Genomic DNA, 24,834 nt, shown 5'->3' with positions numbered 1-24,834 from the left:
ATGAAAGTTTTACATTATTCTATTAGTTTACATGAAAATGTTTGCCCACTGATGGAAGTGTTGGCAAAGCACATACTTTGCTCTAACAATTGCCTGTATGTAAACTGCAAGTGGTGCGTGGTTTGATATTAGGAATAACATTGGCTTCCAAGTCCCAAGGAATTAAGATAAGCATTAAGGTAAGCATTGTTGCTGAACCGGATTGCTAAAACCTTATATATGTTGTGATGTTATTATTTTTCCTAGTGGCAATTGGTTGAATTTTGATGCCTTTGAACTTTATTGTTTAATTTTTTGTTTATCGTTGTTGTGTTTGTTGCAACAAATTGGATAGCAGCAATGATATTAAAATAAAATTAAATTCACTACTTCATCCTATGACCTTGCAAAGCTCGCTAGGTGTTTGATAAAATGCTTGTGTATAAGACGTTATGATCATAGAAGAAATTAAGCAAGAAAAGTTTTACTGAGGTTGATAGTGCATTTTCAGAATTTTTGTGTGCTTAATTGGTTATCTGAGCTAGTGGTATAACTATTACTGTGAAATTTTAACAAATATTTTAGTTAACTATTATCTGTGACTGTAGATAAGAGGGTACATGAGATTAATGAAATCTACACTTAGATGTAACATGTTTTTATGTTGCAGGAACTGGATAGTTTATCATATTGAATTTACTTTGTGTAATGGAAGATCCAACATTTTTCGATTGAACGATCAGTCATCTCCGTTTAACTTGTAAGTATGAATTCATGCTAATGATGCTTAACGGCCAGAGTCAACTTTCTGGAAATTGCAGAATTTTTTTAGTCATATTGATAGTATAAGATAATTATAGCAATTTGATTTAAACAAATTCAATCATGCCCATAAATCTGTGGAAGCTAATTTCAAATCTGTGTATATTAATAATGAAGTACAGTAGGGAATTACTATGGTAGCCTGGTTTGCATAATTCCAACAATAGTTGTGTTATTATGGGCTCATGACACCATTCCCTAATGCATTATTCTTGGGACAATTTTGCCTTATCTGATTTTCTGTATAGTTGTTTTCTAGGAATTTTTGTTATAACATTAGTTTCTATACTGGTTACCCAAAGTATCTTGGACTCTCAAAGGTTATTCATTTTACCTCCGAGCGTGATGCATCATAGCACTTATCTCATTAGATAAAATCACAAAATCAGACAAGGCTACTCACACAGCAGAATTGAACAATCTTTTCTTTTTCAAAAATCTCTTGAAAAATGCCCAGGAAGATAAATTTGTTGAGCAAGCTTATGAAGAAGATCAAATGATTGGTGTATCAAGTTGTTTTATGAGAATATTTTAAGAACAATTGTTATTGGAAACAACAAGATCTCAAGTCAAAGTCCCTTTAAGCTTATGTGTTTTGGGTAAAATGACGTGGTTCATCACGTCCAAATTTTGGTTCCAAACTCACGGATTCGTTTGGGCTTAATTATAGGTCCACCTGTGTAGAGCTTTGCATGTTTGGGCTCAATAGGTAAAAAAAAAGACAAATATTAAATGGAAATGCAACTAGGTGGCACAATTAAACATGTAATTAAGGAGCAGATACCGGATTAAAAAGAGGAAAAAGGGAATGTTGTATGGTTTTGTTCATTGCATCATAAGCCCACTATACATGTCAAACATTTAGTTAAAAGGTAAACTTTAATTTGTAATACGTTTTTTTACTTTTATGCTCTTTATTATAAAATTTTAATTATGTAACTTACGTTCATTTTATTTTCTTTAGTGTTATGGTTGTGTATAATGTCATGAGTGGTATATCTATTGCACTGTCAAAGAACTTAGAATGGATTTACCCCATGGTAAGTAAGTGGTTCGTAATTAAAGTCAATGTGCCTAACAAATTCTTTTATTACCTTAAACAAAACTATGTATACTACTTTATTTGGTGTTCATTTTAGAGTCATAAACAACAAGGACAATATGAATGTGGATATTATGTCATGAATTGGATGTCAGAAATAATTGAAGGGGGAGTAACAAATGGTTGGAGTGAGGTACATTTAAAAATATTGTTAATTTCTTTTATTGCTTTTTATGATGTAACTAATATATGATGTATATACGTTGCAGCTTTTTGAAGATGCTACACCATTGGGGGAAACCAAATTGGAAGACATTCAGATTCATTGGGGAAATTTTTTTTTAGAAAAATTTAGAAATAGATGAATATGGTTTCAGTATTAGGCTACCCAATGCATGTCTAATGTAATGTGACCTAATTTTTTTGATCTTCTCTTCTCCTTGTAAGAGAAAAACTCTTCTTTATGGATACTAGATTAGCCTCTCTTGGTTTCCAAGTATATTGTTTCTTTAGTATTATATATATTATATAATGATGTAATTCAACCATTTCTATAATGATAATGATCCCAAATTGGTCTCTGTTGGTTTCTCATTGGATAATTAAATCAGTTTTTGCAAGTTATTTATAATTGAATCAGTTTTATTTTAAAAATTAACCTGGTTAAAAAAATACAATCTACAACGGTTCTACGCAAAAATTGACTTAGATGTATATATGCACATCTAAGTCGGTTTTGAATAAAAACTGTCTTAGATGTGCATATATACATCTAAGTCATTTTTGAATAAAAATCGTCTTAGATGTGCATATATACATCTAAGTCAGTTTTGATAAAAACTGACTTAGATGTATGTGCACATCCAAGACAGTTTTGTGAAAACCGACTTAAATTTATAGATACATCTAAGTCGGTTTTTAAAACTGACTTAGATGTATAAATACATCTAAGTCGGTTTTTACGTAACCGACATAGATATGTTCATTCATCTACGACAGCCTTATCTAAGTCGATTTTAAAACCAATGTAGATATGGCAAAATAACCGACAGAATACAATCACTTGTAGAAAATCAGCATATTACGTCACCCCTTTTATGTCAGAAATACAAAAATCCGACGTAAAAAAATGCGGTGGCATTTTTGTAATTTTTGTGAAATTTTTTACGTCGGACCCTACTAGGTCCGACGTAAAAAATGACGCAAATTTGAATAAGAGAGCGCGAGGCACACCGCGCGCATTCACTCTTCGTCACTTTTCATTTTTTTCTCTCTAAACTTTCTCCCTCTCCTTTGTTACTTAATCGTTTCTTTAGCACTTTTCTACTTCGCATTGCTACTCTGGCTATCTGTTTTATTTGATTTTTTGGTTGTTCTATTTGTACAGGTAGTGGGCGTTTTCTCTTAGGTTGTTATACGAAGCTGAATGGCTTGTTCAGCAAGCAAAACAGGCCGTTCTGCTGGAATTTTTATGTTTTTTTTTTCCTACTTTTTTACGTCGGATGTCGTAATGTCCGACGTAAATTTATGTCAGTTTTTCACATCCGACATAAAATTTACATCTCCCGCTTTTACGTCGGTATGTTTTCTGACGTAAAAAGCTCAAAATATCCGACGTAGTACACTTCTTTTGTACTAGTGAATCCTTCTAGTAGTGAGACTTATCTGTATGTGATATGTAATTTGAGTTATGAGATGGGATGTTGTGTTGAATGTGAATATGATGTGATTATGGTTCCTCACACTAATGACCAGGGATGGCACGACCCTTGGGTCAGTGATGCTACAAGGAGGACGTGACCTTGGCATAGTGTGGGATGAGTGAGGCAATTAACACGTATCACTTATGTCAGTTGTGGCGTGGCCTTGGCATAGGGTTAATTGTAAGATTTGTGTGGATTGTGATGTGATTGTGGTTCCTCACACTAATGACCAGGGATGACACGACCCTTGGGTAAGTGATGCTACAAGGACGGCGTGACCTTGGCATAGTGTGGGAATGAGTGAGGCAATTAACACGTATCACTTATGTCAGTTGTGGCATGGCTTTGGCATAGGGTTAATTGTAAGATTTGTGTGGATTGTGATGTGATTGTGGTTCCTCACACTAATGACCAGGGATGGCATGACCCTTGGGTAAGTGATGCTACAAGGACGGCGTGACCTTGGCATAGTGTGGGATGAGTGAGGAAATTAACTCGTATCACTTATGTCAGATGTGGCGTGGTTTTGGCATAGTGTTAATTGTAAGATTTGTGATGAATTGGTGTGATTGTGAAATTGTGATGTAAAGTTGATGCATGATTGATAAAATTATGATATGTAGAAATGATTGTAAATATTTCATTATGTAATGAGTTATGAAGAGATTACATTGTGGTGTGTTTGTGTGTGCTTTACATATAGAAGTTTTCTTTTCTCACCGTATAATTTGTGGATGTTTTAGGTGAGGAAGATCCGGCTCTGAGTAGCATCTAGAATGCCAACAATTGAATTATGGGTGTGTTCTGGTATTGTGACATCGGGGTAGAGGATTCTAGGATATAAATTTTTATATGTATTTAGAGTTGTACTTATTATTTTGAAAACAATTTGTAAACTCTTAAGTTTAACTTTCCAAGTTTATTTTCAATTATTTTGATTATTGAAGAACGATTATGAAGGTTTTATGTGAACCCTTTTACCGTTTAAAAATTTATTCTTTAGTTTATTTACATTATTGCAATATATATGTGTTGGGGTAGTAAGGATGTCACAAAGAAAAGGGAAATGAGACAGAACAATAAATAAGAGTCTGAAGTTGAAAAATGACGTGGATTGTATTTTCTGAAATTTTAAAACACTTTTATGTTAGGTGTTGTTTTACCTGCCATAAAAAGTTCTTTTTATGCCGCGTGTCTTACATCCTTCATAGAAAGGTTGGGGTCAACTACAAAGTTGACCCTGCCCAACACATTTTATGATTGGTGTTGACTCGTTGACATAGAAAAAAAATTTCTATGATGGGTGAGTCAACAACACCTTCCTAAAAAAGTTTTGCCATATTTACTACTTTGCCACCATTCCACACTCTATGTTGTGTGCATTACATCAAACATAACATCCTCGTCATAAAAATATCTTTTTACAATCTCTCTAAAGGTTCTCATTTTGGTTAGCCATTGTGCCCTCCCCAATGAATCTTATCCTAGTTTGGTATAAACTCTAAAAAAGATGAAATTTTCTTCTTTTACATGTTGTGATTCACAATCTTTAACACTCTAAGACACTGGTGTTTTGAATAAAAATTCACAGACACTTGTTTAACCTAACACCTAAGCAACGTATACCTGATTCACTTAAGAACAATAACGAACAAAAACAGTTTCCATTTTTACTCCATTGGATTGTGTCATTTTGAATTTTTTTGGTCTTAAACCATTTGTAACCAATTGATGCTCACCCCTAAAGATTGTGATGCATGAAGTTCTACATTCATTCCTAAATTGATTCTCCATTGAAAAACAAAATAAATTGAATCTTGCGCTTTGTTCTCGAACTATGAGTGGATACAAAATAGAGAAAAAAATGGCAATAAGTCCTCAAAAGATGTTAAAAGAATGGTGAGTAAACTTGACATCTTCACTTAGCACAAAACACCCATCATCAGGCGATGATTGTTGCTAACTCCAATGGCAAATGCTCTTCTCAACACATAGACATGTACATGCACGTGTACACGACATATAGACACATACATACATACAAGGACAAACATACACAAAGGCACGCACACCCACATCATTGGGTGATGATTGTTTCTAACTTTAATGGATAATGCTCTTCTTAACACAAACACAGATACAGATGCATACACATACACAAACACACACACAAAGAGAGAAAAAGTGTAACAGCCCGATTTTCACAAATTGTACAAGGGCCCAAAGCGCAATAGGGGTGATTTAGTAGCCCAGAACGGGTCGTTCCCAAATTGGAACGGGTCGTTCCAAACTACTAAAACGAGGGTGATTTAGTAACACCCTTACTACCCCAACACATATATTGTAACAATGTAAATAAGCTAAAAAATAAAATTTTCAACATTGGTAAAAGGGTTCACATAAAACCTTCATAATTGTTCTTCAATATCCAAAATAATTAAAAATAAAAATTGGAAAATAAGCATAAGAGTTTACAAATTGTTTTCAAAAGAAAAGCTACAACTCCAAATACATAAAAATTCATATCCTAGAATTCTCTGCTCCGATGTCACAATATTAGAGCACACTCACAATTTAACTGTTGGCATTCTAGATGTCACTCATAGCCGGATCTTCCTCACCTAAAATATCCATAAATTGTACGGTGAGAAAAGAAAACATCTATATGTAAAGCACATACAAACACACCACAATGTAATTTTATCATAACTCATTACATAATGAAATATTTACAATAATTTCTACATATCATAAATCTATCAATCATGCATCAACTTTACATCACAATTTCACAATCACATCAATCCATCACAAATCTTGCAATTAACACTATGCCAATGGTCACGCCATCCCTGTAGCATCTCTTGCCCTAGGTCGTGCCACTCTAGACATAAGTGATACGTGTTAATTGCTTCACTCATCCCACACTATGTCAGGGTCACGCCATCCCTATAACATCACTTACCCAAGGGTCATGCCATCCCTGGTCATTAGTGTGAGAAATCACAATTACATTACATTAATAACGAACACAAATCTTGCAATTAACACTATGTCAATGGTCACGCCACCCCTGTAGCATCTCCTGCCCAAGGTCGTGCCACTCTAGACATAAGTGATACGTGTCAATTGCCTCACTCATCCCACACTATGCTAGGGTCACGCCATCCTTGTAGCATCACTTACCCAAGGTCGTGTTATCTCTAGTCATATGTGTAAGGAACCACAATCACATCATATTAACATTCAATACAACATTTCATCTCATAACTCAATTCCATATCACATATACACTACTACAAGATGCATATTCTATATTGGTTCTCTAAAGTCATCTACATCGGTTCTAGAACCGATGTAGAATAGAGCGACGTAGAAAATGTATACATTTTTACATCGGTTCTGACAAACCGATGCAAATTTAAGCATAAATCTACATCGATTTTCTTGAGAACCGATGTAGATTGCATTTTTTTTTAAAAAAATCATGCTTATTTTTAAGTTAAATACAAGTCAGTGTGCAAGACGTAAGACCCAATAAATACTGGCCATCTTAACAAAAAGGAAGATGGAATTCTGTAGCTGGAAGCTTTCCTACCCAAACTTACAATCAACAAATACACATACAGGCAGTGAAAAAGTTGCAAAAAAGGCTCGTTTCTTGTTGTAGCGCGGAAGTCAAAAGCATGGAACTATATGTTAATCAATAATAGAGCACATCAGCAGAGGCATGGCATGTATAAATAGAATTACTTAAAACCACAGTATCACGAAATATCTTCATTACCATAGCAAAATTAAGCACTATCAAAATTATTATCTTAACCAAATATTACCATATATAGAAAAATTCAGCACGATCTACATTATTATCTTGACCAAATACAAAATAGAATAGAAACATTCATAGATGCCTCACGAAGTGATCAACATGAGAAGTGAAAATTAAGAAACATCAAGTTTCAAAAATTAGACCCTCCTTTAAGTGGTTCAAGATTATACACAAGTATTAACACAATTTTAGTATATTCAACCCACATCATCATCAATGCATTTTGGTGTAATGATGGAAGAGTCACTTATAAAAGCTAGTTACTTTGTTCTCTTAATCTACTCAACAATGATAAAACTTGTCACCTAGGTACATTACATCACAAAGCTGTTTTCATGATCATACACTAAAATACCCACTGCTATCATTATCTTACTTCAGGTTCTTTTTTCTACACCTCTCGTGCTCTATGATGACCAAATTGCAATAGCTTTTGCTCACAATCCTGTCTTTCACAATCAAACTAAAAATATGGAAACTGATGTCTTTTTTGTTCAAGAAAAGGTTTTATCCAAGCAACTTCTGATTTATCACATTCCAGCTTTGGATCAATGGGCAGATGTGCTAACCAAGCTCCTTTCTACAACCAGATTTGAACTAATTAGAGGCAAACTCAATGTGAAGAGTTTTTCTGACAAACCTCCACCTTGAGTTTAAGGGGGGTAATAAAGTGTAATATGAAAAATATTACTTTTTCATTATGCTATAACAACAGAATATTCTAGGTTTGTTATGCTAGCTGCCACAGTTTGTTATTTTTGTAATCAACTTTTTACAGCTGTGCCAACAAGGGTAGCTACTATAAATGCTCCCTCTGTATTCTGTTTTTGGTGGGCTGAATGAAATGAAAACTCCATTTACAGTTTAATATTTTGTCGTTGAAATTTATCTAAGACTGCCAATTCCATTCCAACTAGGTTGAGTTTCAGCAAATAAAGAGTAGGCATAAGCATTATCCAAGCTTCAAGCCCTTTGGCGTGAGAAGGCATGCTAGATATAAAACTAAGGTAGCATTTGGCATGTGTGTATAGAAGAGAACATAACACATGTTCTATCCTAATCCTATGCTTGATTCATTTTATGAAAATAACAACAGAACATGGACTGTAAAAGGTGGAACCAAATGGAACAAAACAAATCAATTCTATTAAATATTTTTATTGACAAAAAAACCACTAGTTATTTATGTTTTTTTCTTTCCCGGTCTCCATTGGTACATGATATGCTTAGATAGTGAGGTTTTCTTCATTGTTCGAAGAGTGTGCCGATCATATTCAAGAAAGAAATCTCTAATGCGTTCATTGATAGCGTATAAAGAAGAACATAGCCTTAAACGCAATCTGAAGACAATTTTCCCATCTTCCAAATAATCCAATCTCTCCTATCATAAAATAAGAAACCAAAATATAAAATGACTTTATGTTCCAAATTCATAAATATAATAACAGAAACTAATCCAGAGCCGCATAAAGCCAACTGCAGTACAATACTATTATGCATAACATTACAATTACAAGACCAGTAACCATCATTACAAATTTACAATAATTAGACAACCATATCATAAGTTCACTGATGCATGAAGCAGCATCCTAATAAGTTTTGTTCCGTGTCTTGGAATATTTAATATCCTCAAAAATTGCAACAACTTAAATGTTATAAACAGGGATTTGAATGATTACATGAATATCTTTCATTTACTTCACCATTTTGTAGAACTCTTAAACAAGAGAAAAGTTTTAAGTAAACCTTCCCATCCACCATCCAAACATACCCATTGGTTCATAGTACTCAAAGAGAAAAGGGTGAAGAATACATGCAAGTTAATTTACATGCATAGGCAGACAGTTACACATACCCGTCCTGAATCCTGGAGATAATGAGGAACCAATTCTCTCATAATTGGAAGATTTATTTCCGACCGCAGCCTGCACAGAACACAAAAGCATAAGCTATCATATATCATGTTAAGAGTATAAGGGCATGTTTGGTAATCATTTTTACGGGAACTTCTTAAAAGGCTATTTAAGAACTGAGCAAAAAGAAAATAAAACTTTTTGGCCCCAAAGTACACAAATCCAAATAAGCACCAAGTCTTCAAGACATAACTAGTACTTGCAATAAGAAAGGAAAATAGGAATCAAGGAAAACAAAAATGAAGAATCACATCAGCAATAAATAAATCAATCAATAGATAAACTAAACCCATATAAGAGGGAAAAATCAATAAATAAATGATATTTAAAAAATATATAAAAAGTGCTTATTCTATTAAAAAGGAATGCTTTTATAGGAAAAAAAAATTAAACAAACAGATCCATTAAAGCATAGAGTTATCAACAATGTGAGCATGAACAAATGTGGTCCTATTTTCTAAAGACTCTAGCGAACAAAACAAACTACATTACATGTTAGCAGAAAAAACAACACATGTGCCAATCACACCTGAAATGGTGAAGGATATTAAATTTGAAACAAAAACCACATTATCAAAATAAATGCACCATAAAGGTATATATATCATTGGGTTCAAATCCAGTGCAAAGGGTGAAAGATATGAAACTAACCAGCATACAAAAGTAGGGTCTTGAATAAGACATCTTAGAAGAAACAGAACAACGATATACACCCCCACCATGTGGATTGCTTGAAAATGTCATATATATTGGGAGTAACTTCCTGAAGCAGTAGCAGTCCACATTAGACAAAGCCACATATATTCAAAACCGCAACAAAGAAGAAAGAGTAAAACCTGGAAACAAATTAAATCAGGAGAATGCAATTGAACAAAGTCGCCAATAGCCTTCATCCTCTTGTGCAACTCCAAGTCTTCCCGGAACTAAACATTGTAACTCAATATCTTAAACGAACTAAAATCTTTTCCTAAATCAGTATCCTCTGCCACGTATTAAAGTTGTTCATAAAAAAAATTAAAAAAAAAATAATGCAGAAATTATAAAATAACCGATAAAAGGCATAGAATGATAGAAACACGCTCTCTCACCATCACCGGTGATATCGGTAGCCTTTTAGGATAGCTTGAGCTTCAGATTCACCCTCTAAAAAGAATCGTGGTCGTCGATGGCCTTTCTCTTGTTGCAGGGTCGAAGAGGGAAGAAAACATAGCCAACAAAAGAATCGTGTTCACTAGCGTTGTCCAAGTCTTTGAGATTGGAGAGGTAGCGAGTGCCACAAACCTGGCAAGAGGGGTTGTTGTAAGGGTTTAAGAAAGTGCAGACCTTGCACGACCATTTTGGGGACGACGAAGACGGAGACAAAGAAGAAGGACCCGGACCATGGAAGTGATGGAAGAGTGGGCCATGTGGTTGGGGTGAGAGGAGAGGAGGAGGTGGTGGAGGTGGTGGAGTTGGCGGTGCATGTTGGCGCCGGCGAGGATGCGTGTTGTGATAGTAACAAGTTGGTGAGTGTGAGTGAAAGAGGAGGAGGAAGGGGAAGATAGAAGGCGCTTCACCAGATGAAGAGAAGAGGGTTCGCTCTCCGTCGTTGCCCGCGGAGGCTAGGACGTTGCTGAGTGAAAGGGTATGCTTTAACCTAGGGTATTCGCGGGGCACATATGAGATTCTCATTTCTACATCGATCATAAGCAAAACCGATGTAGAATAACTTTCTGATTCCATTTCTACATCGGTCAATCATAAAACCGATGTAGAATTGCTCATATTTACATCGTTTCTCCTCCCAACCGATGTAAATATGTATGCATTTTCTATTTATTTACAGGTTTGCCATCGCGTTTATGATTTACATCGGTTCTACTAAAATCGATGTAAATATAGCGATGTTAAACAGTGTTTTTGTAGTAGTGATACACAATAGATAAGTTCAACAAAATGGTGGTTAACATACCCCTCAAGCAATTCACCATGAATTCACATCTAGATCATCCAATTTTTACCATATAATATAACAATAACATTTATAAATTATTATAACACTCAATTGAATCATCAATTTAATATAATCTTAACTTAAATAGTAAAACCCCCAATTTTTCCAAAACCTAACTCGCAGGCACTTTTCTACAATTTCGTTCTCTCTCCCAGATCATCATTTTTACAAATTAATTATATATTTCTAATCCTCAATACATACATAATCTAATGGGATCATCAATTCTTTAAACAGAAACAATTATAAAATTACTCATAATTCTAAGGACTCTTTCTCTACCCAATTACCTCATGTAACTTTGCATACAAATAATATCCTTTCCTCCCGTACCTCGATAAGTAGCAGCTGAAACTAAAGCAAGATATGGTTGGTCTCCCCCTCTAGGTTCCCCTCGGTCTTCAGAGCGTGTAGAAGAAGAAAAAAGTCAGAACTGAAAAAAGTCAGAACTGAAAGGTGTGCTTTTTGAGAGTGTTAGAGCGCTCTATTTATAGGCATCAGGAGTGGTCGGAACGACTCGTTTCAAATTTGGAACGGCCCGTTCTGGAATCTTCGTCATATCTAAAATTTCACATCTAGAATGATCTGTTCTCAAACTACAACGGCCCGTTCTCAAACCAGAACGGCCCGTTCTGGGGTTGCATTTAACCCATAACGGCCATATTTGGAACGTCCCGTTCTTAAACCAGAACGTCCCGTTCCTAACTAGGGTGACAAGCCTTTTTGGTAATTTGGAATGCCACGTTCCAAACTAAGATTTGTAGGCACTTTTAGTATTTTGGAACGACCCGTTCCAATCTGGGAATAACCCATTCTTTGATACTAAATCACCCTCGTTTTAGTAGTTTGGAACGACCCATTCCAATTTGGGAACGGCCCGTTTTGGGCTACTAAATCACCCCTATTGCGCTTTGAGCCCTCGTACAATCTGTGAAAATCGGTCTGTTACAAAAAGAGTGTTAGGTGACGTGACCCTTTATTTGCAATGACGTGACCAATTGAAATTTAGTGTTAATTTGCTAATTACTATAGTTTTTAATTACTATAACTACACCGTTGCAAGCATTTTATAAGGTTTAAACCTCCAAGTCACCAAGCAGCAAGCTTATGATTGTACCAAAGCTCTCCCTAAGTTTTTAATGGAGAAATAAACCATGGTAGCCACAAATGGTATGACCAAATCCACTAGGGATTGCAGCCTACCAAATAGATCCTGAACAGTAGTAGATAAAGACTAAAGCAAACAAGAATTTTCTGAATAGAAACTAAATTCTTTCGTAGCCTATAACATCTGCAATTTCAAATTTGTATCAACATTGGACTATCATTATCCAATTTTACTTACTATTGAGTTCTGTTTTCTGGCTATTTTTTTCGTTTAATAATCTAATTAAAGATATTCAATCCTTCTATTTGTTTAATTATATCTCTTCTTAATGATTGTCCAATGGTACTGCTCTTATTTTCATCTTTCTTATAATTGGACCTGCTTTTTTGTTGACAATTTCTAGAGAGCTTGTTTGAATCTCTTCAAGGACTTTGGAATTTTTGGTTTAAATGTTTGCATGATTGTATTCTTAAGTTCTTCAAGGGATCTTCAGAATATTTGTTTTGATAGTTGCTTCATTTATAGTGCCATACATAAGTATAAGACACTAATTTTATGGGTGCTTATTTTTATACCTTCTTGTGTCTTACTTAAATAGTGATAGACATGAATGGGAGAGACAGTAATCACAATTTCCTTTTAAGCCAGGGCTACTAAATTACCCTACTTATTTTCACCATTCACACACCACTCATAAAAATAGACAATCAGACAAATAACCATTTTCAATATCTTTTCAACCAACCACGAACCCTGCTACAACAATTGCCAAACATTCTCTCTTTAATGGATGAAATTGCATAAAAAGTAATTAATTTAAAGATTTCATTAAAGTTATTCACCAAGAGCAACATTCATACAAGGATCCAATCAATTTAAAGATTTCATTAAAGTTATTAGGGATCCTTACCTTTTACGATACTTCCCTTGCAGTTCCCACGATGTACTCAAACTTCTTTTACTATCTTTGTGCTAATGTTACCGTGAAACTAAAAGCTAAAAAAAAAGAAGAAAAAATAGGTAAATTGATAATGACAATATTTCATGTAATTATCACAAGGCATGACAAAAGGCAAGGAAAGGAAGAGGAAACAGCCACAACATTGAATCGTACTAAAATTCCAGAAGCGAGGGCGAGAAAGAGGGTTGAGCAACTAGTCATGATTGTCTTTGACAATGCGAAAAGGTGGGAGATTGGCCCTAACATCTTCGTCTAGAGAAGAGAATGGGAGAAAGTGGGAGGAGCGATGCGCACGGATGAGAGGAGCGGAGTGAGTAAGAGGAAAACGTGGTGAAAATTGAAGGAGGGATTGGGTGAAAAAAATTGTGGGGGAAAAGTAAAAGAGAGAAGTGGTGAAAAGTTTTTAGGGAAAAATGTATCTTAATTTAGGAGGGCATAAACCTCCTCAAAAAATGATAAAAACCACCATTGTTTTCACAATTTTAAGTGTTCCTCAAGCATGCCACAATTCATGTTAATTTGAGGGGTTTTTTCAAACCTTCGTAAAATAACCCCCACTAAATAGAATTTTTTTTTTTGTAGTGACTAAGTTTATGCCTCACGAGGAGTTTTTACAAGTTGACATTCTTACATTAAAACATATATAATTTGATACATTTCATATTTCCATCAAAAAGAAACACTACTAGCACATTGTTGATCTCGTGACAAGTGAACTAGAATCAACTTGTAACAGTGATGAGTAAGGCCATCTGCACAAGAACTAGGCTTAATGATTGATTGATTTTTGATTAATTTAAGTAAGAAAAAAATACAATGTATTCATAAATGTTCATTATTTGATTCATTAAACTAAAACTTCACTCATTATAAACTTTAGGAAATTAACAAACAACTATTTAAGCAATAGAGAAATTCATATTCAAAATCTTGAGATTGAGTTTCACTCATTATACACTTTTGTAAATTTGATCTTATAACATGTTAGCCATTTTTTTTTACAATATTTTTGAAGATTAAATTCACTCAATACCAATTCCTTGATGAAATATTATAAGTTTCTTCTCTATGTTAGTCACTTAGCCTCGTATAACTTAAGAGGGGGGGTGAATTAAGTTTTCTAAATTTTCCTCTTGTAAAAACTTTTCCAATTACTTTCTTATCAATTTATTTCCTTAGAAAAATTTGTATGTAAAGATTGATGATATAGAACAACTCAAACACAATTAAATAACAAATAAATAAAAGTGTAGGGAAGAAGAATTGCAAACTTGATTTTATACTGGTTTGGCCAATCCTGCCTACATCCAGTCCTCAAGTCTCCCACTTGAGATTTCCACTACTCTTGTAAACCTTAAAAAACTTGAATCCTCCAACACCTCGGAATTCCTTTTCCTTGTGTTGAGATTTAAATACCAACAAGGAGAAAAACCCCTTCTCCTTTACAAGTCCAATGATCAATTGAGGTTTTACAGAATGACTCTCTTGGAAGAGTGTGACACCCTCTACCCCAACATACATATACAGTAGTTATATAAAAAAAATCAATAAAAATAAAATTTCCAACCACGTAAGGGTAAAGAGTTCACATTCATAAACTTAATCCAAATAACATGCCAATAAAATTACAAAGAAATAAAACTGAATTTTCCAAAATAATTTAATAAGAACATCTTAAACTAATCCTATCTTTGTCCCGATGTCACATGTCCTATCAGAGCAAAATCCAACATAGAAGCCTAAGCTTCATCACCAACATCCTCAGCCTCACGCTGATGATCACCTGTATAATAGTCAAAGAAAAACAACACGAGAAAAGGGAGTGAGAAACATCTCACTCTAGCTCACAGTGTAGAAATGTATGTCGAATAGCCAAACACAAATAAAACAAGTATAACATAGATAAGTTAATAATAACATCACACTCATCCAAGACATAAACCATCACTTTATCATATAACATTAAAATGCATAAGTATGGACACGGACTACATATTATCATGCATGTGGCGCCAGTAAAACATCACATGGCATATTGCCGCTAGCAATACACGAAGAGTAGTCTAGGAGTACATGCCGGGTCACACCCTCTGCGCACTCTCACTAGAAGGATATACTACCAGAGTCTCGTCGGGATAGCTAAGCCGCGCAAGATACATCCCATGCACACAATGGGCGAGACTGGGACTTCCAAACCGAGCTATCCCCAAGGACTAATCCCCAAAGCTTTTACACTAGGGGGCCTTCTCTGGTGGTGTATTCCATATCGTACCCTTAAAACACTTATGCAAATGATGCATGTCAATCAAGACTCTATGTATTCTCATATCACATTATCATTTCTCATTCCCATATCACATTATCATGTCTCATTATCACTTTTCACATCATCTCATCATATTCACATAGTGTCTACAGAGCACTCAAAATCATATCAAAACTGATCTATTTTCAAAAATAAACACATATTTATACATCTCATTCAACAAGGAATACATCAGAACAATCAGAAAGCAAAACAGAAAACATTCATATTTTGCCTGTTTCTCATAGGGTTCCCACAGGAACCCACAAAGCACTCTAATTCATATCAAAACTTGTTTATTTTCAAGATTATATACATATTTACACTCAGCAAATATCAAGAAACACAACAGAAAACTCAGAAGGTAAAACAGAAAACATTTAAAATTTGCCTTTTACAATTATCAATGCATTCCCTTAGGGTTTCCCATAGGAACCCATAGAAATCTCAATTCATACAATTAATTACATATAAGAAAACAATAGGCAAAACAGATACAATTGGGAAAAATCCCTCATACATAAGCATACAAAAAATGCAACAAACACAGGATTGGGGGCCAATCCCACTACCCAGCATACAATCCCACACCCAGAGCGAGGTTTCTCACTCCCCCCTTACCCCGATAAGCAGGAGCCGAATCTTGTTGGTTGCCCCCTCTAGGTTCCCTTTCGTCTTCAGAGAGAAAGGAGGAAGAAGATTAGAAAATGAAAAAATGAGTTTTAGAGAGTGAAAAACGTTCTATTTATAAGCATCAGGTCGTGGCCAGAACGGTCCGTTCTGAATCCGGAACGGCCCGTTCTGGAAAAATAAAACATGTGCAAAAACCTCTCCCAGAACGGCCCGTTCCAAAACCAGAACGGCCCGTTCTAGGGTCAATACTTGTTCTCTAAAACCTCATCCGGAACGGCCCGTTCCCAAATTGGAACGGCCCGTTCTGGGTTGAAATTTTTCCTATGTTTGCTCGAATTGGAATGGCCCGTTCCCAAAGTGGAACGGCCCGTTCCGGGACCATCAAAATCTAGAATTTTTTAAATAATAAATAAATAAATACTTATATATATATATATATATCAAATTAAAATAACATATCAATACAATTTAAAACATGATTTTCTTTAAATAATAATTATAACAAAATTAAAATATCATAATTAATAATATTATACAAAATAATTTTCACAAATGATTATTAATAAAAACCTTTAAAAATTCAATCAAACTCATTTAATTAATCAAAATAATTATAAGGAAATAATCTTCATAAATACAAAAATAAATAATAATTATTTGTAGTATTGGTAGAAAATTTTGGGATATTACAAAGAGTATATATTACACTTTCATGATCTTAAAGAACTCTTTAGAGATTTTGCAAATGACTTTGGCCAAGTAGTTTTTGTAAAATGATTTTCACAATAGAGTTCGTCACCTTTCTCAAATAGGTATTTATAAACAATTATTTCTTAGGTTATGTCTTTTCATGAAGAGTTGTAACTTTCTATAATTTTTCAGAAAATAGGCTCTGGTAATCGATTACAAGACTTGGTAATCGATTACAACGGTTTAAGTTCAAAATGCTTGAAACGTTGTATAATTTAAATTCAAATTTTGAAATTTTATCTTCTGGTAGTCGATTACAATGACTGGTAATCGATTACCAGAGAACATTTTAACATTTGAACTTTGCACAAAGAAGTTTTATTTCTCTGGTAATCAATTACATCAAGTGGTAATCGATTACCAGACACATATCACCTGATTTGGGTTATGAAAACTTAAGATATAGAAAGCTTTTATTTTCTAGTTAAAAATATTTTTTTTTAATCTTTTGAATACTTTTTTTGCTTTGTTTTCAAACAACTTATTCTCATATTCAAAAAGATTAAGTTTAGGTTTTCTTGAAATCCTTATTTTAATGGCCAAGTGAAATTTGCAAATTCTAAATGTTCATTTTACTTACTAAGCTAAGCAGTCAAGACTTATCTAGTTACTACTTGAGATCTTGTTTCATGATCAGCTTGCTTTAGCTTGACCTTTATTTTGTTCAATGCTTTGGCATCATCAAAACTTTGTGCATATTTTCTTCCACATTCTCCCCTTTTTTTATGATGACAATTCACTGTAAAGGGAAAGAAAATAAAACAATGTATTTCGATAACTCCCCCTTAAACTCCCCCTTAGTAAAGCATTGATTGAAGTTACTTTTATTTTATAAAAGGAGTTGTACTTATGTTTTGAAAAAGATTGTAGAGATCAATGTTTATATTTTAAAACATAAGTGTCAAGTTGGGCATTAAAGAATATTTTTGTCAAAATATTTTAGTCAAACTTAGCCCAAAGTAATGTTAGAAAAAAAAAAACATTTTCTTTTCTTTTGCGGTATTATCTCTCCCCCTTTGGCAACATCAAAAAGCCAAATAGAGCATTAAGATAAATGTTTATCTTTTTCCTTTTGTGATCCTTATCTTTTCTTTCCCCCTTTGGCAACATCAAAAACAATATAATAACAAATTTATCCGAAGGTAAAGAGCAAGCCAAAATATTAACCAATGTTAACCAAGCTAAACATGATCTCAGGCCTACTTGTAGATAAATAGAGAAGGGATCCGATCATGCCTCTGTATTTAAATGGATGGATTTACCACCTTCATCTTTGTCCAAGTAGCAAGTAATGGTCATGGGTGTGGCCATTGGTTTAGCATTTTCCATTCCAAATCTTTTATGTAATTTCTTCCAATATTTGCTTTGATTTTTTTTTAAAAAAATTCAATTTTGATTTGCCTTATTTGTAGTCCAAGAAAAAAAAATTTAGTTTTACCATTATGGACATTTCAAATTCACTTTGCATATCATTAGAAAACTCTTTGCACAAGTGATCATTATTAGCTCCAAAAATAAATCATCAACATAAATTTGCACTATAAGAATATCATTCATTTTTCTTTTGATAAATTAATATTTTATCAACCTTTCCTCTTGTAAATTCTTTTTCCAAAAGAAATTTACTTAGTCTTTCATACCATTCCCTAGGAGTTTGTTTTAATCCATATACAACCTTTTTCAACTTAAAGACATGGTTTGGAAATTATGAGTTTTCAAATCTAGAAGGTTGTTCAACATATACTTCTTCTTGAATAAAATCATTTAGAAATGCACTTTTGAAATTCATTTAATATAGTTTGAAATTCATTATTGATGCATAGGCTATTAACATTCTAATGGTTTCTAGTCTTGCTACAAGTGCATATGTTTCTTCATAATCTATGCCTTCCTCTTGATTATATCCTTTAGCAACTAGTCTAGCTTTTTTTCTTACAATATCATCAATAATATCTTTTCTTGGACAAACAAGGTTAGTTTCATCAAATATAACATGAATTGATTCCTCTATTTTCATGCATCACAAAGTTTATTTTTCTCAAATTTAAATTATCTCCTATCATGTGCTTAGAACATTCACTATGAATGTACCAAGTTTGGTCTTTGGAATCCTTCAAGACAAAGAATGGATTGATTTTGGTACCCAAGTTTTCTTTGGGTCCTTATTGTTAGTATTAACAAAAGAACCTTTAGGAATCCAAACCATATTCTTGAGATTGCTAAAATTCTTTCTAATATAGCATGTTAATGAATTATGACCTTTCTTGCCACAATAAAAACATGTTGTTAATGGAAAACTAGTAACTTGTGAGAGTATAAAGAAATTTTCGTATTTATTTTGTAATCTTTGAGGATTATATCCTAATCCTACCTTATCGAATACACATCTATGTTTTCCTAATATTATGTCTAAGTTATTTCTTCCACCAGTAAAATTTTCAAGAGTGTTTCTTAGGTTACTAATTTCTTCTTGAAATTTATTGCAAGTTGAACATGGATGATTTATTTTATTTGTTTCTAACTTATTTTTAATCTCTTGATTTTCTTCTTTAGAATTTATTATCCTAATTTCGGTTTTAAGATCATCTAATTCATTATTTAATTTTGAAATCTCTTTTTCCAAGTTTGAAATTCTTTTCTTATATGATGATACTAATTTTGCAAGTTTAAAGGATTCTTTCTACAAATCATTGAATGCATCTTGAAGTTCATCAAATGAAATTGAGATATCATTGTTAGAAGATGTTACCTCTTCTTCTCTTTCGTAATCTTTGGCCATGAGTCCCAAATTTACAACTTCATTTTCAGAGTCACTTGTAGAGTTCATATCATTTTCTTCCCAACTGATATATGCTTTCTTGTTTTTCTTATTCTTGAAGTTTTTGTTGTGTGACTTCTCCATCTTCTTTTTGTAGATTGGACATTCTAATTTTAAGTGACCCGGTTGATTGCATTCATAGCATCTTGAGGTTGAAGAAGATTCTTCTCCTTTCTTCTTTATGTTGAAATTGAATTTTCTTCTATTTCCTCTATTCCTTAGGAATTTGTTGAATCTTTTTACAAAGATATTGAAATCTTCGTCATCATCATCATCTTCCTCAATGTTGTCATTTTTTTCATTTTCTTCATAAGAGGATGAAGATGCTTTAAGTGCTATACTTTTATTATTTTTGTCACTATCTTCATTTTGACTTAGTCTCATCAATTCCATTTCATGCTCTTGAAGTTTTCCAAATAGAGATGCAAGAGACATGGTTGTTACATCTTTTGATTCAGCAATTGCAGTCACTTTCGGTTGCCATTCTCTACTCAAACATCTCAAAACTTTGTTAATAAGAACTTCATTAGGAAACACTTTTCCTAGGGATGCAAGATGATTGATTATATGTGTAAATCTCTTTTGCATGTCTTAAATAATTTCATTTTGATTCATTCTAAATAATTCATATTCATGGTTGAGAGTGTTTCTCCTAGATCTTTTAACATCATTTGTGCCTTCATGTGTTATTTTTAATGTGTCCCACATTTCTTTTGCATTTTTACAATTTGAAATTTTGAAGTATTCATCTATTCCTAATGCAGAAGTAATTATATTTTTGGCTTTCAAATTGTATTGAACTTTTCTTCTATCATTATCACTCCATTGATCTTTGGGTAAATCTTTTATTTCATGACCTACTACATTAGTGGGAATGAAAGGACCATTTTCAACAGAATCCCATATGTTTAAATCTATGGCTTCTATAAAAATTTACATCCTAGATTTCCAATAATGATACCCTTCACCATTGAATATTGGAGGTCTATTAATGGAGTTTCCTTCGGAAAATAGAAAATTTGTTGAGGCCATTTCAATTCTTGAAGCTTTTAAGCCTTATACAAGAAAACTGCTCTTGATACCACTTGTTAGTCACTTAGCCTCGTATAACTTAAGAGGGGGGGTGAATTAAGTTTTCTAAATTTTTCTCTTGTAAAAACTTTTCCAATTACTTTCTTATCAATTTATTTCCTTAGACAAATTTGTTTGTAAAGATTGATGATGTAGAACAACTCAAACACAATTAAATAACAAATAAATAAAAGTGTAGGGAAGAAGAATTGCAAACTTGATTTTATACTGGTTCGGCCAATCCTGCCTACATCCAGTCCTCAAGTCTCCCACTTGATATTTCCACTACTCTTGTAAACCTTACAAGACTTGAATCCTCCAACATGTCGGAACTCCCTTTCCTTGTGTTGAGATTTAAATACCAACAGGGAGAAAAAACCTTTCTCCTTTATAGATCCAATGATCAATTGAGTTTTTACAGAATGACTCTCTTTGAAGAGTAGATATTACACTTTCATGATCTTAAAGAACTCTTTAGAGATTTTGCAAATGACTTTGGCCAAATAGTTTTTGTAAAATGATTTTCCCAATAGAGTTCGTCACCTTTCTCTGAAAAATTATAGGTATTTATAAACAATTATTTCTTAGGTTATGTCTTTTCATGAAGAATTGTAACTTTCTATAATTTTTCAGAAAATAGGCTCTAGTAATCGATTACAAGACTTTGTAATCGATTATAACGATTTAAGTTCAAAATTTTTGAAACGTTGTATAATTTAAATTCAAATTTTGAAATTTTATCTTCTGGTAATCGATTATAATGACTGGTAATCGATTACCAGAGAGCATTTTAACATTTGAACTTTGCACAAAGAAGTTTTATTTCTCTGGTAATCGATTACATCAAGTGGTAATCGATTACCAGACACATATCACCTGATTTGGGTTATGAAAACTTAAGATATAGAAAGCTTCTATTTTTCAGTTAAAAATGTTTTTGTTTAAGCTTTTGAATACTCTTTTTGCTTTGTTTTCAAACAACTTATTCTTATATTCAAAAAGATTAAGTTTAGGTTTTCTTGAAATCCTTATTTTAATGGCCAAGTGAAATTTGCAAATTGTAAAAGTTCATTTTACATACTAAGCTAAGAAGTCAAGACTTATCTAGTTATTACTTGAGATCTTGCTTCTTGATCAGCTTGCTTTAGCTTGACCTTTATTTTCTTCAATGCTTTGGCATCATCAAAACTTTGTGCATATTTTCTTCCACACTCTAAAAACACCAATTCCTTCCATGTTGTAAATGAAAAACTTGCATTAAGACATTCTTCTCTTAAACTAATGATCTAAGCTTTATTCTTAACAACTTGGATCATTAGATGGTTCATTTCAAGTCTTGATCTAGATAACTTTTTTTTCAATCAAGTTCTAAATCAAAAATCATATTATGGGTAATCAACACCTAAATACTTTAAGCAAGAAAACAAAACCAAAATATGTAAAAGAAGATATCATCACATATATAATCATCAAGAGTCACTTAATGTACAAAATAAGCTCTTGAGGGTTTTCTCTTGTTAGTGCTAAAGGCGTTATGCTCTTTGAAATGGCTTATGCCTTTTCTCGATAGAATGTGATTCCCATATTTTGTCAAATGACTTGAGCTCTTTTAATCTGGCCATCTTTTTGAGTTAATGGAGATAAACATCTTTCTTCAATGAATCTTTCCCAACTTCAATTCTTTTTTCTTTTCTCTTTGTCTTGATTTCTCTTATATTAAACCTACAGAATAAAACCACCTTCACTACTAGAAATATGCCATTTACCCAAGGATTTTCATGCGAAAAAATATTTGTAGGAAATTATTGCAAAAATTCTTGCAAATATAAATCTCCAATAAATTATTGCAAATATTTTTGTAATTTTAAATTCGTAGAAAATTCTTGCAAATTTTACTACAAAAATATTAATTATATGAATTTTTTGTTGCAAATAAAAATTTCTAAAAAAAATTTGTAGGAATTTTTTTATTTTCCTACAAATTTTGTTTTAAATATAAATTCGCAAGTAATTTGTTTTTTTGGTGAGTAGTATTTCCTGCAAATTTTCTTATTTATGATTATTTTTATTAATTTAAAAACTGAAAATATTTTTGAATCCTCCGTAAACGTAAACACACATTTCCGTCTTCCTTCACTGTACTACTTGCATCATCACCGTAATACTGCACAACACTTCTCAAGTAAATCACCTCCGTAAACGTAACCTCCGCACACCGCTCACCGCACACTTTTTCTCAAGTAAGTAACACTTCTCTCAGCTTTTCCTCATCACCTCCCCGTGCCACATCCACAACATTTCTCTCCTTTTCTTGTTCCGCATAACATCTGTTAGGGTTTTTGTTTTCTCTCCTTTTCCTAATTTTTCTCACCGCACAACACTTCATTTTTTGTGTGCTTTTGAATGTAGATTTGAAGTACCAACTCAATGAGATAGAAGAAAATGCTTGTAATCTGAAAAATGTAAAAGCAGATGTTGGCTAGAGGTAAGATGTTGGTTAGATATGTGTCTCGTTTATTGATTGCATACCTTATTTTAAACCACATTTTCGTTTGTTAAGAGCTAGCTAGGATTTGATAGCATGTGAAAGTGTGAATGCGGGGAGAGGAGTGACTGAACAAAGCATAAACAAGGGAGAGGAGTATGTGTTTGTTGTTATTGGGATGTCTATCTATTTAATCACCTATCTCTGTTTGTCTTTCATTTTAATGCATGATTGATTTCTTGCACTTTATGGAGTAATTAATGTATTTGTGAAAATTTAGACAAGGTTAACTAGGTCCTGTAAAAAGAGCTATCACTGTGTAGAATTAGGTGAGAAAGCTGCTAAATCTTTTTCGTTGGTATCAAATTTTCCGTGGTACCTATCACCACTTCAGCGGAATGGTGCTTTTGGTCCTCACATTTCGGCTTTCGTCACTTTTGTTAGTCAATGGATGGAGACAGACATGGAGAGTGGGCTACAGATAAATTCAAATAGAGGGCAAGAAGAGAGTTGAATGTGGAATGCCCCTTAGTTGGTGCACTACCAAAAAGGAGAGAACAGCTAGCATTACTAGTTTAATCCTACATTAAAGCAACCAAATTGTTAACTTAATCATCCTTTAGGAGACCAAAAAGATGTTGGTAATGATTGTATCATATGGACTAATTAAACTTCACAAAACTTTTTTCTGATTTTAGAAAATATGGTATAATATGTAACTTGTATGCAACAAAAGACTATTAGGCCTTAAGTAACACTTGACATTCCCACGTGCACATGTACCATCCTACAAGTACGTATACAACAAAGAAGGTTCCATAGGTGTTAGAACTTGACAGTGCCCTAAGTACCATCACACATCAATTTGCACATATTCTTTGGTCATATGATGAAGATTTTTCCATGCACATGGATATCTATTTTTTCTGATTATATCTTTACCTGCATATCTAATCTTAGATAAGCTACAATGAGGCATACATATACTATTATGTTATTATTGTTTTGTTGGTATTTTGATTATGGACCTAAAAGACAAGAGAGAAAGAAAAAGAAGTCTGATTATATTTCAAGTTAGAATCAATAGCATCAAGTTAAATTTTAAGTTGTGTTAGAGAAAATGTGAATTTGAGATTTTTATGCCTGTTTAGGCACCTACTCAACAGGATCAAGCAAGCTATTTTCTCTGTAACATATCATGAATATTATTTATTTTGATATTATGTCATGGGGTTCCACATTATAGCTTTTGAAAACGTATATGGGCTGCAACCAGAACAAACGTATATGGGTTGTCATACATTTTGAAATTTTTCTGTTCCTAACTGCCTAGGCTTCATACATCAAAGCATAACGCTGGTTTAGACTTTAGAACGAAAAATCATCTTTATTATTGATTCATTACCGGCAATCGCT

At 33.2% G+C, this 24,834-nt stretch overlaps 2 long non-coding RNA genes across 5 annotated transcripts; one reads left to right on the top strand and one right to left on the bottom strand.

Annotated features, from left to right (window-relative positions):
- Positions 1–777: 777 nt before the first annotated feature.
- LOC145956850 (uncharacterized) lies at positions 778–2,424 on the top strand. Its single transcript, XR_014433145.1, has 2 exons — positions 778–2,036; positions 2,113–2,424. It is a non-coding gene; the product is annotated as an uncharacterized LOC145956850 (long non-coding RNA).
- A 3,478-nt stretch (positions 2,425–5,902) lies between these two features.
- Positions 5,903–11,012, bottom strand: LOC109813780 (uncharacterized). 4 transcript variants are annotated; one of them, XR_002241028.3, is made up of 5 exons: positions 10,383–11,000; positions 10,131–10,276; positions 9,946–10,057; positions 9,237–9,306; positions 5,903–6,167 (listed from the first exon to the last, which is right to left on the bottom strand). It is a non-coding gene; the product is annotated as an uncharacterized LOC109813780 (long non-coding RNA). The 4 variants fall into 4 exon arrangements; XR_002241029.3 differs by lacking the exon at positions 5,903–6,167 and adding an exon at positions 6,174–7,958 and having other exon boundaries at positions 10,383–11,004; XR_014433144.1 differs by lacking the exon at positions 5,903–6,167 and adding an exon at positions 7,965–8,759 and having other exon boundaries at positions 10,131–10,217; positions 10,383–11,012.
- Between the last annotated feature and the right edge of the window lie 13,822 nt (positions 11,013–24,834).

The sequence above is a fragment of the Cajanus cajan genome, chromosome 4 (assembly GCF_000230855.2).
Source record: "Cajanus cajan strain Asha chromosome 4, NIPB_CcT2T_4, whole genome shotgun sequence".
Taxonomy (NCBI): domain Eukaryota; kingdom Viridiplantae; phylum Streptophyta; class Magnoliopsida; order Fabales; family Fabaceae; genus Cajanus; species Cajanus cajan.
The sequence above is the reverse complement of the archived record's forward strand: the minus strand, read 5'-3'. Positions and strand labels throughout refer to the sequence as shown.